The sequence below is a fragment of the Homalodisca vitripennis genome, chromosome 3 (genome assembly GCF_021130785.1).
Source record: "Homalodisca vitripennis isolate AUS2020 chromosome 3, UT_GWSS_2.1, whole genome shotgun sequence".
NCBI classification, from domain to species: Eukaryota; Metazoa; Arthropoda; class Insecta; order Hemiptera; family Cicadellidae; genus Homalodisca; species Homalodisca vitripennis.
Window position 1 is genome coordinate 48,629,081 of NC_060209.1, and position 14,012 is coordinate 48,643,092.

Here is a 14,012-nt window from a genome sequence, read left to right on the forward strand (position 1 = left end):
GAATCTGTTTATTGTTGATTACACTTCAACATACGCGTTCAAGTAAAATCGTTATAAAGAATTTTACATCTTTAAACTAGAGGCAATTTTGAGTTGGTAATGTGTTTAATATGAGTTGCAAATTGTTCTTACACCTATAATTGGATACATTCCAAATTTTTTATACCAAAATAAAACCTAATACTAGTGATAAACAGAGTGTTGTCCAGAATGTAGTCTGGACAAATAGTTGTTTAAGGCAGTATATCATTTTAAGTGTGCACATTTGTAACCGTTACGTGTTGGGGAAGCTTAGCTCCAAAGTGAATATTCATGAGAACTAATGGCTGAGAGTTGTTAGGGGATTTCACGTGTAAATGTTCTCTTTTATTTTTACATGTACAACATTTGTATTTCTTCAGTTTATGGTAGCAATCTTTGTGTTTCAAAATATTTTCTTATTAATGATCTTGTTTTAATATTATATTTATTTTCATATTAAACAGTTTATCCACATATCTTATACTCTATAGATAAATGTTTTAGGATTTCCAGAAATGTATGAATTATTAACCTATATCTACTTGTTATTTTAAACTGTACACTAATTGGTAAGTTTACAGTTATTGATACTTTACTTCTAGAACAATTATATTACAAACATACTGACTACAATCTTTGTGATATAAGTATGTAAATGTAATAGTATAAATTATTGTATAGACCCAGAAATAAAACAAAGTTTTATAGGTATTTTTTTGAATTCTTATTGCCAGCACTATAACCAAACAAAAGTACATGAAATTAAGATTCTAGGAAATGATATATAACATTCAATAAAATCAATAATTTAAAGATGTCATACCGCTGATACATAAAATATAGGTTTCCCATTCAGATAGACATATTATGAAGTATGGTAACAAAAATAAAAATTGAATGCTGTTTATAAACGGATTATTTTTCCTGCTATGGATTTGTGTACATTGCAACTTTTGGCATTAGTACATTGATTTATAAAAGCCGCTTATTAAACTTCAATGTACAAAAACGTAAGGCTTCCATCTCAACTTCTATTAGTATAAGGTATGTTGGATATTACAGTTATGAATCAAAAGCTACATATATGCTTTTATTATTAAACTTTTAGTTATCTGCAGCACGGTACAGTATTTGGTATTGGACAACAGGTACACAATAGGCATATTTTTATCGACATAATCTACACTCCTGAAAAGATTTTTTGTCATTGGAAAATACTCGGATCTCCTACCCACTTTCAGAGTAACAACATTTTAAGCTTAGAGTAAGTTTTTGAATGTGATACCATTCTTTTGATAAAAGAAGACTACAAAAAATTATCTGTGATATTTCACGATGTTTTAATAAATAGCTTAATTAATGTCAGTAACACTTGAATATCTAAGATTAGATTGAAGGAATGGTATGTCAGTATTAATCTCAGAAGAAAAAAATGTGAAGCAACATGATAGACACCTATAATAATTTTAAATCTAAAGATATGTTTATGGAGAGTATAATTTCAGTAGTCATTTCTAAGATATCCAAATAGAAAAAAGATCAACTGTCTCTTATTTAAGTTAGTGTCAAGAAACGTTTGCGGTTCTGATAAATTAAATTACGCACTCATAGTAGAATTGTCCTTGTTTCCACGATGGCAAAAATATACATAATTGATCAGAGAAATATACTTTAGTCGTACTTGTAATCTTCTCCCGGTCTAAATTATTCATGGTTCCCAAGTGAAGTTTGCATTTTTGGCCCGGCTCAACATATAATCGTTGGTTTAAAAGGACTACTTCAGTAAAAAAGCGTCTTCATCTGGTCATAGTTATATAATTTCACTCTAACGTAGTTTTGGTGCCTTAGTAGAATTTAAATTGGGGCACTGATCTAGAAAATATATACATATATACGTTAGAATTGATATCTTTGTCCAATTAGAGTCTACTTCTGTTTATTGTAATCTTATTGTGGTGCCTTGGTGGCATTCGTATTTTAGCTCCAATTAAGAATATATGTAATACGTTTGTCCTAAAAAGTTACTACTTCTAGTGAAGGTGTTTTATAGGCGTAGTTGTGTTACCATTATAGTTCCGATTTAAAACGCCTCTACAAAGCCTATTAGCGTTAAATATTTATCTTATTCTGGTCTTAATGATATTCAGCACTGTAGTAGCATATTCCAGTGAAGGAGGTTGGCCAGAAAAGTATAATTTTGAAAACAATTACTACTTTATATTATTGAAATCTACCTCCGGTACCGTAATGTTATTTTGAATTCTTCATTTGATAAGGTATGTATATATTAAGCAGGACTATAAAGTCAACTTCAGTTATAAGGTGATCGATTCCGGCCATTTTAATCTCCTACCAGCTTATGGGTTTATGAGCATCGGTAATCTGTCGAGGGCATAAAAACACGTGTGTCAAGTTTTTCATTTATTTTTTATTACTATTATATAGGTCTAGGATGGTAGTCCAGAAACTGATAAAATTAATATGATAGTCTTAGTGTGCAATGGAACCCTCCAGGTGGTATTTAGGCTAATAGTTTGTAAACTACTTCTAAACAATAATGAACTCATTATATTAACTTTCATCTACTACAAAACCCAAACTACCACCTACGTTTCAGCTTCTTGATTTCAAGTACACTTCATTCACAAGTAGTTTAGGTCTAACATAAATGGACTACTTATAATATCTGTCACGTGAAGAATTCGTAAAACGTCTATTGTATTAAAAAGGCATTGCTTATTGCTATTTTATGCAGTCAATGAAAACATGTTTATAAATAACTAACTGATGACTCATTTTGGTAGGTTTATAAAAAAAGATATAATAAATTTGTTTTGAAAGAAGTTCAAAAGATGAAAAAACTATTGACTGTATTTCTCATCGAAACCTGATATAATTTTTTAGTTAAGTTATACACCAAAAAGTTTATTTTACTGGATGTATTACTCATTGCGTATTAAGCAGTTGAATACTGCTACCCTTGATAAAGGCATTATCTACAATATTTTAATCAGAGAAATCTTCTTTCGGTTAATTTTCCTTGGAAAGTACACCGGACTGTTTGAAAGGTAAGAACTTTCATCAATATACCAAAACTGAAATGATTTAATCTTTTGACACACTATGGTTATTAAAGTATATTGTAAATTATACGGTTTATGATCACTACCGTAAATTTAGCATAAAGATGTTTGTTATCGAGCTCTTCAATATTTTAACTAGCTATGCTTTTTGGGCGCTCTCCAGGGGCCGTAAAAATTCATTTAATTGGCTATATTAGCAGAATGAAATTAAGTTTTTGTATGAAGCTATTTTTTCTATGTTGAAAACAACGAGTTTGATAATGATCATATATATCACTCCAAGATATTCAGTAGATTTTTACTGAAAATGTCCACATAGGTGTCATAGATAACTATGATAGCATTACAATCAGAAAGATATATGCAGCAATATCTTATCTTCATACTTAAAATGTCATTGAAATTTCTACATAATCATGTAGGCATTAACTTGTCCACGTAAAAGTTTAATGGCATTGCTTGTCGTTCATGAGATTAATCTGAGCGTCACTGAAGCCTATCGTTGAGTGGAATGGCAAAATTTCTCTTTCGTATGCCAGGAAAGTTTTCGTTCTGTTTGCCTACAGAACGTCATAAAAATAGATAGAGCTGTATACTGCATGGTGTCCCAGTGACGGCTGTTACTTGACACATGCCGTGGCATTTTCTCACCTTGTTTTTTTGGCAGTGACAAGTTTGGGTACGATAAGGAAGAAAATGAGTTTAAGATAAAAAGTGATAAAAAGTGGTTTTAAAATGTTTAAAATTGTTAGTTTATTGTGGTCATATTAAGAAGTTAAGGATAAACTTAATTGAGTTATTAATACGGTTAAAACAAGTAAATCTGGAGATGAAAGGACTGGGCTGAAAATAGAAAAGATAGATGTTTTTAATAAGGAATGATGACATCTCACCCCCAGATTCGTCAGTCATTCCAAGACTATATGGAAGAACAGGCCACTTTAAAGAAATTCTCTGATCACTAAAAACAGTAACTGGCATCGGGTTAGGAAACCAGTTTGGAAGAAATCCATCTGGCTATCACACACGAGGCAAGGTTCGAAGCGGCACTGCTATTGCACAGTACTACATCCAACGAGTTACAAGGGGAGCTCAATACCCACGGACCTTGGTAGAGAGAAAACAAACTCACTTCTACTACTTCATACTGCGGCGAGCTCCAAGACGAAAATCATATACCACTTAGTGGAAATAGGACGAAACCTTTGCCCATCTACCGCAACCGAAGTATGTCGTGTTGATATTCCTACGGCAAAAGTATCTGCTCCAAGGCACGCATAGGGAAGACGGTCAGACAAATTTACGAGACCACGAGATAAGCCCCCGAAATGCGAAAGGTCGTTGTATCGTACGATGCGTTCTAAGTACCGAAACAGCTCACCGTCTTATACTGGAATTCCCTGAAATATTTTAATTGATAGCAAAGAGTCGTATTCTCAATACTCAAACTGAAATGTAAATCCACCTCCAATGTGACATTTTTGTAAATATTAAACAGGTAGTTTAATTTTGTAAGAGGTACATAGCTACATTTTTTTAACGGGTAAGGAATGAGGCTGGTTGATTATGTAATGAAAAATAGATGTAACTAAACCTCTCTCGTATAGGTCAGTTATAATACGTTATTTTAAATCAGTTTAATCAATATATTCAATAACTAATTAATCAATAGTTGTTTGTTAAACATATATTATGTTATTAAGTGTGTGCGTGGAAATATAAAAAAGGCATAATTTGATTCGTGATTATTATAAGAGATACTACAATCATATAATGTGGTTTTGGTGGCAAGGTTTAAATGTGCTTTAAATCTAATTGCGTATCAACCTCGAAATTATCATTTGCGCATTCTGATGGCATTAGCGTCTAGCCTACTAATGTATTAAATAGCATTATTGCGGGTAGCAACGTTATTTAGATAAATTATTACTACCATTATTTAGTAACAAGTTAGTAGTTACGTTCACCGAACGTCGCGTAAGGGTCTAGGCTGAATCTGCATGTACTTGTGTAAGTCTATAGTTACTGTACACGTGATAGATGTCGCATGTTAAAGTATCAAATTATTTTACACAGTTCATTTACAAATTTACACAGTCTGCGATTATCTCTTTGTCATCAAGGTGACCAAAAAACCCAATATGAAAATTTTCAGTCACGCTCAGAAAAATCCCCATACACTTACGCTACCAAATAGGGGAAGTTTTATAAGGGTAAGAGAACGTGGAAAATTAAGAATTCAAAAATTCACAAAATCAAGTTTGTACCACTAAAACTAAGCCCCAACAGCTGAAGAGCGAGATAACTCATCACTTGTATTTTATTTACAATAATTAATTAATAAATACTGAGAACAAGTACTAAGCAGTCTTGACTGAAACCCAAATCTCTTACCAGTCCTGTTACTAAGTTTTCTTTAACAGCACAGAGCCATAAATGTGTATTTGACTGTATTCATCACATATTAATAACCAAAAATTATACAGTAGTTAGACGCGTCTATTGTTACCTTTTATTAACTATGAAATTTTTAAACCACATTTAATCATATTATTATTAATGCTGTTAACCAAATAAAATAAATCATCAGACATATCCTTCTGTAGAAATGCAGTCATTAACTATTACAGTGTATTACAGGTTTAATGTATCAGCCTACAACAAATATACAGAAAATATATATTAAAGAGATGCTGTTAAAACTACTACATAATGCTGAATAATGAATCACCCTACACGCTAGATTCACATTTTATGAATAATATCAGTGTTATCTTTCGTAAAACAATGCTATTATATATCAAAACATGGAATTTATATTGCTTACATATATTAAATATGTTTCGCATTGTAGACGTGATTTAACACATGCTTGGAACGGTACAGGAGACAGTAAGTTGGATCACATGTGTGGGAATGCTACATCCTCTACATTACGCCAGTTTATATGAAATATGAGGTGGGACGGAATTATCCATATTTGCTATTGTTTTCTGCATCAAATAATGGCTTAAACGCCGGTACATTGAAGAGCTTGCATACGCATTGGTCTTGCTTATTACGGTATGTTAATCATTAAGCTATAAAATTAAATTAAACTTCCCACTATTTGATACTAATTCGTTTTAAAATCCTGTTACGAATGAGATTAGCGACTGGAGTAGCCAATTAAAATTTCATCTCTATCACCGTTTCTGCCTGTCAACCTGAACAACATTGTGTACGGTTTTGTGAGGTACAAATCCTAAATTAACTTTATTTTTTATTAACTGAAATATTCTTGTCAATCTATAGTTATATTCGTGTAAAGGGCTTCTATATCTATGATTTTGGGTTATCTGCTCCTGCTAGTTTATCTAAGTGGTCTAAGGGCAGAATACCTTATATAGCATCAATATCCATTCTTTGCAGTATCCTTCACTGCCTGGAGGAAAACCTTGGTGTTCATTACACCACCTTAACACGTTAAATTTAATACAATTATTTAGTTTTCAATATTGTTTATGTGTTTTATTTGGATTAGGTGAGCAATTAAAATATTAGGAAACTCATATATGCTTTTTTAATATCTCATTGTGTTTTTTCAGAGTGAGAGGATGAGATTGTCGTGTAATCGTTTTATATTTGTAATTTGAGAAAGACTATGTGTGATCACAAGTTGATACTTGTTATATACATATATAGTACGTAAAAATGACATTATGAAGTTATGATTACGTTAGTTTGGATTATTTCTTACACCTATGTTAGGATTTTACACTATTCGTTCCTGTGTACAAGATTTCATTTAATTTGTTTGTATTATTTACCCAGTTAATTTTATCCACACCGGTAATGAGATTTGCACCATTAGCCTACTGTAATCGTCTTCCTGAACAAAAAAATATAGGTTTTCAGGACATGATAACTACAAATAACAAATTTTAAAACATTAGAAGTTGAAATAATTCTCTTGAAAGATTAGTAAGTGAGGGGTAGGTGAGTTTACAGTATTTGTTCATTTTGTCAAGTTAAGTTTCCTAGAAGATCACAAGTATCTAGAATTTCATCATATAGTAATAAACAAAATTAAGAGGGATTTATTTGTTATATCGTCTTCAATGATGCCCACGCTCATGGACGGAGGCATTTGTGTTAGGCTGATATCTAATTTTATTGTTAAAAGTTCTTGTTAAAAAAACTCTCTTTATTAGGGACAAATTCCCCTGTTTTTAGCTTTATTACTATCACTTGTATATAAAGATAACGGATGACGTCAGCTGTAACCAATACGTAATTTCCTCACGGCTATAAGAAAACTACGTTACGCCCTTAGTACAATTAAATTAAATGCCGCGCGAGAAAAGTAATTTCATTTTTTAATCTTAGTTGATTCCTATTTGCATCCCTTGAAACCTTATGTTGTTGTGTTTAGGTGGGCAATACCAATGGTAATAACGTGAAAGTCGTCTTTCACCTTTCACGCCGTTATGACCACAATCACACCAATTGTTATATATTAAAAAGATAAAACTATTACATGATGATGAAGAAAAACTAAATAAAATGTAGTAGTGCTTGTGTTTTAGTGAACTTGTGTGTCCTAATTGCTAGGCTACTTACACAAATATAGTGCTATTTCTTAATGTAATGCAGAAACAACAATTATCATCACCAATAGTACACTTGTTAGTGAGGGAGTATTTAACATATATTTTAATAACTGTATGTATTGTAATCGATCAATTTAACTGGAAACCAATGTACTATACTGGATAAAAACGTCGAGTTTGTTGGTAAATTTATTTTTTGTGAATTATATATAATTATAATAAATGTATTATATGTTTTGCTGCATTCATAAGTATGTGCAGCTTACACACAGTTAACATCTTATAATATTACAGTTTAGAGTAATAAAACAAACAATATGAGAAATTTTTTTATTTGAATAAAGTACATTAATTGCAAAGTTACATTTTTTTACAAGAACTACACACACTATACTACGTTTTATACCATATTCATAAAGATAATGCAATTTATGAATTTTTTTAACGTATAAAATCCTGTGAAAATGTATTGCATTCTTAATCATCTATAAACTTTCATAAAACATAACAGAAGCAATCAAGTTTAAAGTAGCACCATTAAAAAGCTGTTAAGGTGTTCCAGGTGAGAATATAAACCGCTCATTTATATACTGCGCTTCTTCCACAGCAGGAATCTAGAATGTACCGACTCTCGCAATTAGTTGCATAAAACCACCAATAAACACTTTTTTAGTTGTGAACCCCAAAACTCTTGAATGCCAAAAATTTTGAATCATTTAAAACACATATCGTAAAATTTGCTTACACGTTTATAATCATTGTTCGAGAAAGATATTTTACGAGTACTCTTTATATATTTAACTTACTCACGTCTATCCATATGAGAATACGTTTAGTTTTATTTTCGTCATAACACTTAAGTATTCTTATTGTTGTGATAGTAAAGATGCCGACAGTGCTAAACATGTGTACATACCAATATATCGTCCGATTCATTTTGTTAAATCTGAAAATAATTATATGTTTTAAATACAAATTTAAAAAGGAGATAGAAATTCTGATACAAATAGTTTGATCCAGGTTTTATCAGGTTTTAATCTAAAATAGAAATTATGACCATTGACCAGTAGTATAACAAACTTTCTTATATGGAACTGAGCCTTTCAGGTGTTCCCTTTCGGTGAGAGAACCTTTTAGTATAAGAAAATACACTTTACCAGTTTGAATCCACCTTAAATTAACAGTTATTATTCATATATATATATATATATATAATAAAGATTTTAAAGTTTAGTCGGTATTTTGATTTAATTATTGCCACAGCTAAGAAGCTCTAATCACAAAAATAGGAAATAGTAAAAGGCTATTGACGCAAGCAACGCTTGGGGGTCCACTTTTTCCGACGTTAGACCAAAGCATACAATTCGTTTTTAATTATAGAAGTACTTGTTTGGAAATCACCCCCCTTTGTTCACTCTCTTATACGTTAAATACATTTATTTTAAAATTGTTTTCGATATCCACATTATAGAGTTGACATCGTTGATAGGGTATTTTATATATATATATATATATTTATATCTGTATAATAATATTTATTTTTATAATATAAACAATTGGTAAGTTGCACTCTCATCAACGTTCAATGCATGTTTTTATGGATTTAACACCCACATTGTATAGTTAACATTGTTGATAGGGAGGTATTCGTAAAAATGTATAGATTTTCCTTCAATAAACTGTTTCAAGGCGGTATAGTTTATTCAATTTCAGCCATTATAGCTTCCTGAAATTCAAGTTTATATTTTAAAAGCTTGCACATTGTGTAACAGGCTTACGATATCTGTGTTATTTCCTTGCAATTATTTACTTAGTATGTTCAACTCTTCAAAGATTAAAGGAGTGGAATATAGGCCAATAAACTATCTAGAAAATATCAATATTACTTACAGATAAGGCGCCCGAAATGTTACTTGGTAGCAGGAACTGCAGCTACAAATTTCACGACAGACAACATTAGTACCAGTTAGTTTAATAATCCGCCAAGAATTTAGTTCCAAGACCATCGAATGTAACTTATATAAACCAGTAACGAGTAACAGAGTGGAGAAAATATGTATTGAATAAAATCCAACTACAGTAAACAACGGTACAATGCCTATCCCAAAAACATTTGTCACCTTTGGTTGACTCTGGAGACAAAATTATATTATATACAGTAAAAGAAATAAAGTTAAATAGTGAAAGTCAATAAAAAAAGACAAAGAGGAACCGAAAAACTTATTATTCTCACTTTTCTATGAACTCTTACTAATAAACACAAATTTAAAGGTATCTCCTTGTAACATATCCTTTGGCAGATTTTATCAGTATACTTCAAATTTATTGTATACCTCCATTTCAATATTATATGCTTTAAAATGCTTTATCGTACATAATTCATGTGAAACTATTGAAATTACCAGTAAATCCTATCCTTCAGTAGTAGTTGCAATGTCTCTTTTGTCTGTATGTGAGATGCAACAATTTCTTTTCTGTGCCATTTTTATTGTATGTCCACAGGACTTCTTGAGAATGGAATAAACTCCGGACTTAAAACTTTGCATGCTTCAACGAAGCCTGTTACACAACACGGTATGGCCACCCAAACCGTTCGGAAATATTGAGATGTATAAAACTGAGAACGGATTTATAAAAACACCTGGATAATGACAATATTAAATATAAAATGAAACTTGGACACATCGATCATTAAAGTGTAAAGGAACTGGAGGCTGAATGTAACCGGAAACTGAAGTTGGGGTTCTGATACTGAATAATATATTAGGGAGAGTCTTGGGCTTATAGAGACCTATATATTAGAGTGTTACAAAGCAACTGCAAATCTAAAGGAGATAAATGTATCCGATCCCAAGATGATCTACTGACAGACAGGATATTGCAGGTAATTATGACTGTAATGGAACAACTTTAATGAAACATTGATAAGACGTTAGTGACAGAAAATAAACAGCAACTATAACAGTAATGATAGCGCATTCAGCTAGGCAAGTGGGTCAATGTGTAATGGTCTCACTCTTTTATTACATCCTATAACTGCACCCACTATTTTATATGCACGTTCATTTTATACAAATCTGTAATTGTTAATATTTTTTTTTTAATATTATATATTGTACTAAATATATATATTTCTTCATCAAAATATGAAATTTTCGGACACTAATGTGGCATTCATTATAAGTACGTTCGGTAAAAGAAAAATAGCTTTGTTGAAAAAATCTAGGGTTATCTTTAATGGATATTTTACTAATGTTTATTAAAGTTGCAGCTCCTGGTATAACCTAATAACTCATGTAAATAGATAACAAACGCAGAGTGTTAAATCCATTTTAAGGATTCAATCCAACAATACAAAACAATTACTAACCCCATTTGATAAACGATTCTCCTAGGGGCTGTAATGCTGCAAACTAATTTAGAACTTCAATTAAATTGGGCAAGTAATTAATTCTGTAATCTAATACTGTAGTGGGTAGCACAAACACGATATCAAATTGGCCATTTCATATGATTTCGATCTTTCTCGCTCGTGAATTTGGGATGAGTATTTAGATAGAATAAATACTTATTTAGAGAATATCTTTGAGTAGGAGTTTGATTACTGATTTTTTAAATTTTAAAGCATGTAAACTAACACATGTTTGGTACCCTTTAAACTTACTCTAAAGAATAATTTTTTTTATAAAAATAATGTTTTTTCTGTTAGTTTTTTCTTTATATATATATATATATATATATATATATATATATATATATATATAGGTTTTCGTTAGTCGAACCAAATCAGTAATACCGAAATGGATACCATGCATCAATCATAAACAATTTGACATGAAAATTACACATCAGAGTGCTAATTCTTCTAGAAATAAATATTCATGCAACATTTAAAGATTACAAGTATAACACTAACTGACGTATTTTACTAAATATTGAATTCAGATATAAATTGTGTTTCTTATGGGTTTAAAATTATAAAAATCTATACACCAAGTTTGTACAAAATAGTGTTTCATGTGTTGCAACAGTCAAGCTGTATGTGATGGTAAGGTTTGGAAATTGTTATGGATGTAATAAATTTTTTTAGAAATGTACTTATTCCCTTTACCGTCATGGCTATCCATAAAAGAAATATAAAAATATTCACTAATGTTATGTGCAATCATAAAATCAGTGTTTGTTAAATAGAAATTCAGTTTTATGCACAATTTCAAGTGTAATGGTTTGTTCTTTTTCTACATATCGTGTAAATAGAGATACAGATAGGCAGACCTTCAGAAATGACATATTTCAGTACCACAAGTTTTAAGCTACGCTAAAGCTCTGAAAATAAATGCTGTCTTTATTCTGCGCTGTCTATTTCTATGCATTTTATTAACAAAACATATTGCTCTAAAAAGATAAAAAGAAGACACTTTGTATTCAATGAACACTTTACAAATGATTTAGTTGTAATAATATGTTACGTTGTAAAGTCATATAAGTTAAGTTTCATAAATTTAATACAGTTTGGAACGCATTATCCTATATACGGTAAATCTAATATGCTGCAACTTATGGCTCTGTCAAGCTTTGAACAGGCCCGTCTAGTGTCCTTGGGACATGCGCTATAACAACCAATAATCAGATAGACTGAGATGGAGCCGAACTCGGGCGGTGTCGTAAAAAGACCGATGGGAAGGCTCGTTCCGTAGAGCTGCCGTGTAATATAGCCCTTTCAGATGGCAACACACGTTGTCCGCACGTCCAATTCTGGCGTATTGTTCGTTGTATACCATAATATGCGGATTTGCAATTTGTGTTATTTTGCCGTCATGTTTAAACACCAGAGCGCTGTTTTCTTTTGTTATAAAAAAAACAACTGCAAAAAAACTTTTTGCTACAAAGTTGACACGGTGAAACATTCTGTTTAGTAATGTTCCTTAAAAAATAGTTTACTTTGAGTCAAAAATTAAGTAATAAAAGTATGTGTAAATAAGTACCAATTACGTGTGTTATGACATTGCTACACGGTCCAAAATAATAATCGGGAATTCTTTTTGGTTAACATACGCACTGATGTGGAACAAAATTTCCTAAAAAACAATCATATTTGGATTTTCAATAAATACCATTTAATTATATAACCTTTAGTTTTAAGTTTTGTGTACCTTATGATAGCTTAAAATCCAATTACCATACCGTTATTTATAGAACAACTTAAAACAAAATAATACAAAGTTATCTATCCTTTTCAAGCATTACACTAGCTTAGCCTCGGGTTCTATTAAATGAATTGCAAAAATATGAAATTACTTCGTAGTAGAAACTTATTATTTGGCTCAATGGTCAAAAAGTGTAAAGATTAAAGTTTTTAATAATGGAACAAACCAATTTGTTTTAAATTTTATATTCATTTTCAATCTATTGACTTCTTTAAGTTAAAAATTTGCGTGATATAATATAAGGGATCAATATAAACTCAACTCAAACAAATTAAAATTTCTTGACATGGCATTATATCAATCTACGGATGCCACTTTTATTATTTTATAATAGTCTATATAATAATAAAAAAAATAATCAGTCAGAGGTCTTCACGTGCTCATGTGAACAAAGAGAAAGTAGGTAAAATTTAAGCAGATTTTACTTGGTAAAACTATTTATAATAATTTAGGATACTCCTTTCGCTTATTAAAACGTTGAGAAACTCGTTTAATACTAGATGAAATATATATCTCAGTTTGCGTTCCAGTTTATGTGAAATCTATGACTGTCAAACATGGCTATACGTATTATGTATTTATCCAATCCTGAGGCTGTAATTTGAGTACCTGTGCATCCTTGAGAACCGGCGAGCGTTATTCACTTTTGGGCAATTTTCCACCTCCAATTAATTCTTAGCCGGATTCAGGACTTAATAGATTTCAACCATTATAGTCAATGATGGTTATATGGGAATTTCCTAAACAATTTGCATTTGGCCCGGATAATTGTGAAAGATATTATCTGTGGTAAATGAGTAATATTTTTCAACCCCTATTGAGGCCTTCGCTCAGAGGTCTTCAAGGGGTTTTATAACATAAATTTTACAGCCACACCCCAATAATATAAAACTTTCTTGTTGATGTACTAAAACGACTAAACTTTTATTCTACCTGTAGATAGTACCATGTTTGACATTAAACCAAAGAAACTAAAAATTTGTTACTCAGAAGAAATTTTATAAGTACCAAGTCTTGTTATACAACAGTCAAATGAACAACGTATCGTCATTATTTTATAGACACGGTTAATCTTACATATTATAATTACTTTTAACAACTAATAATCA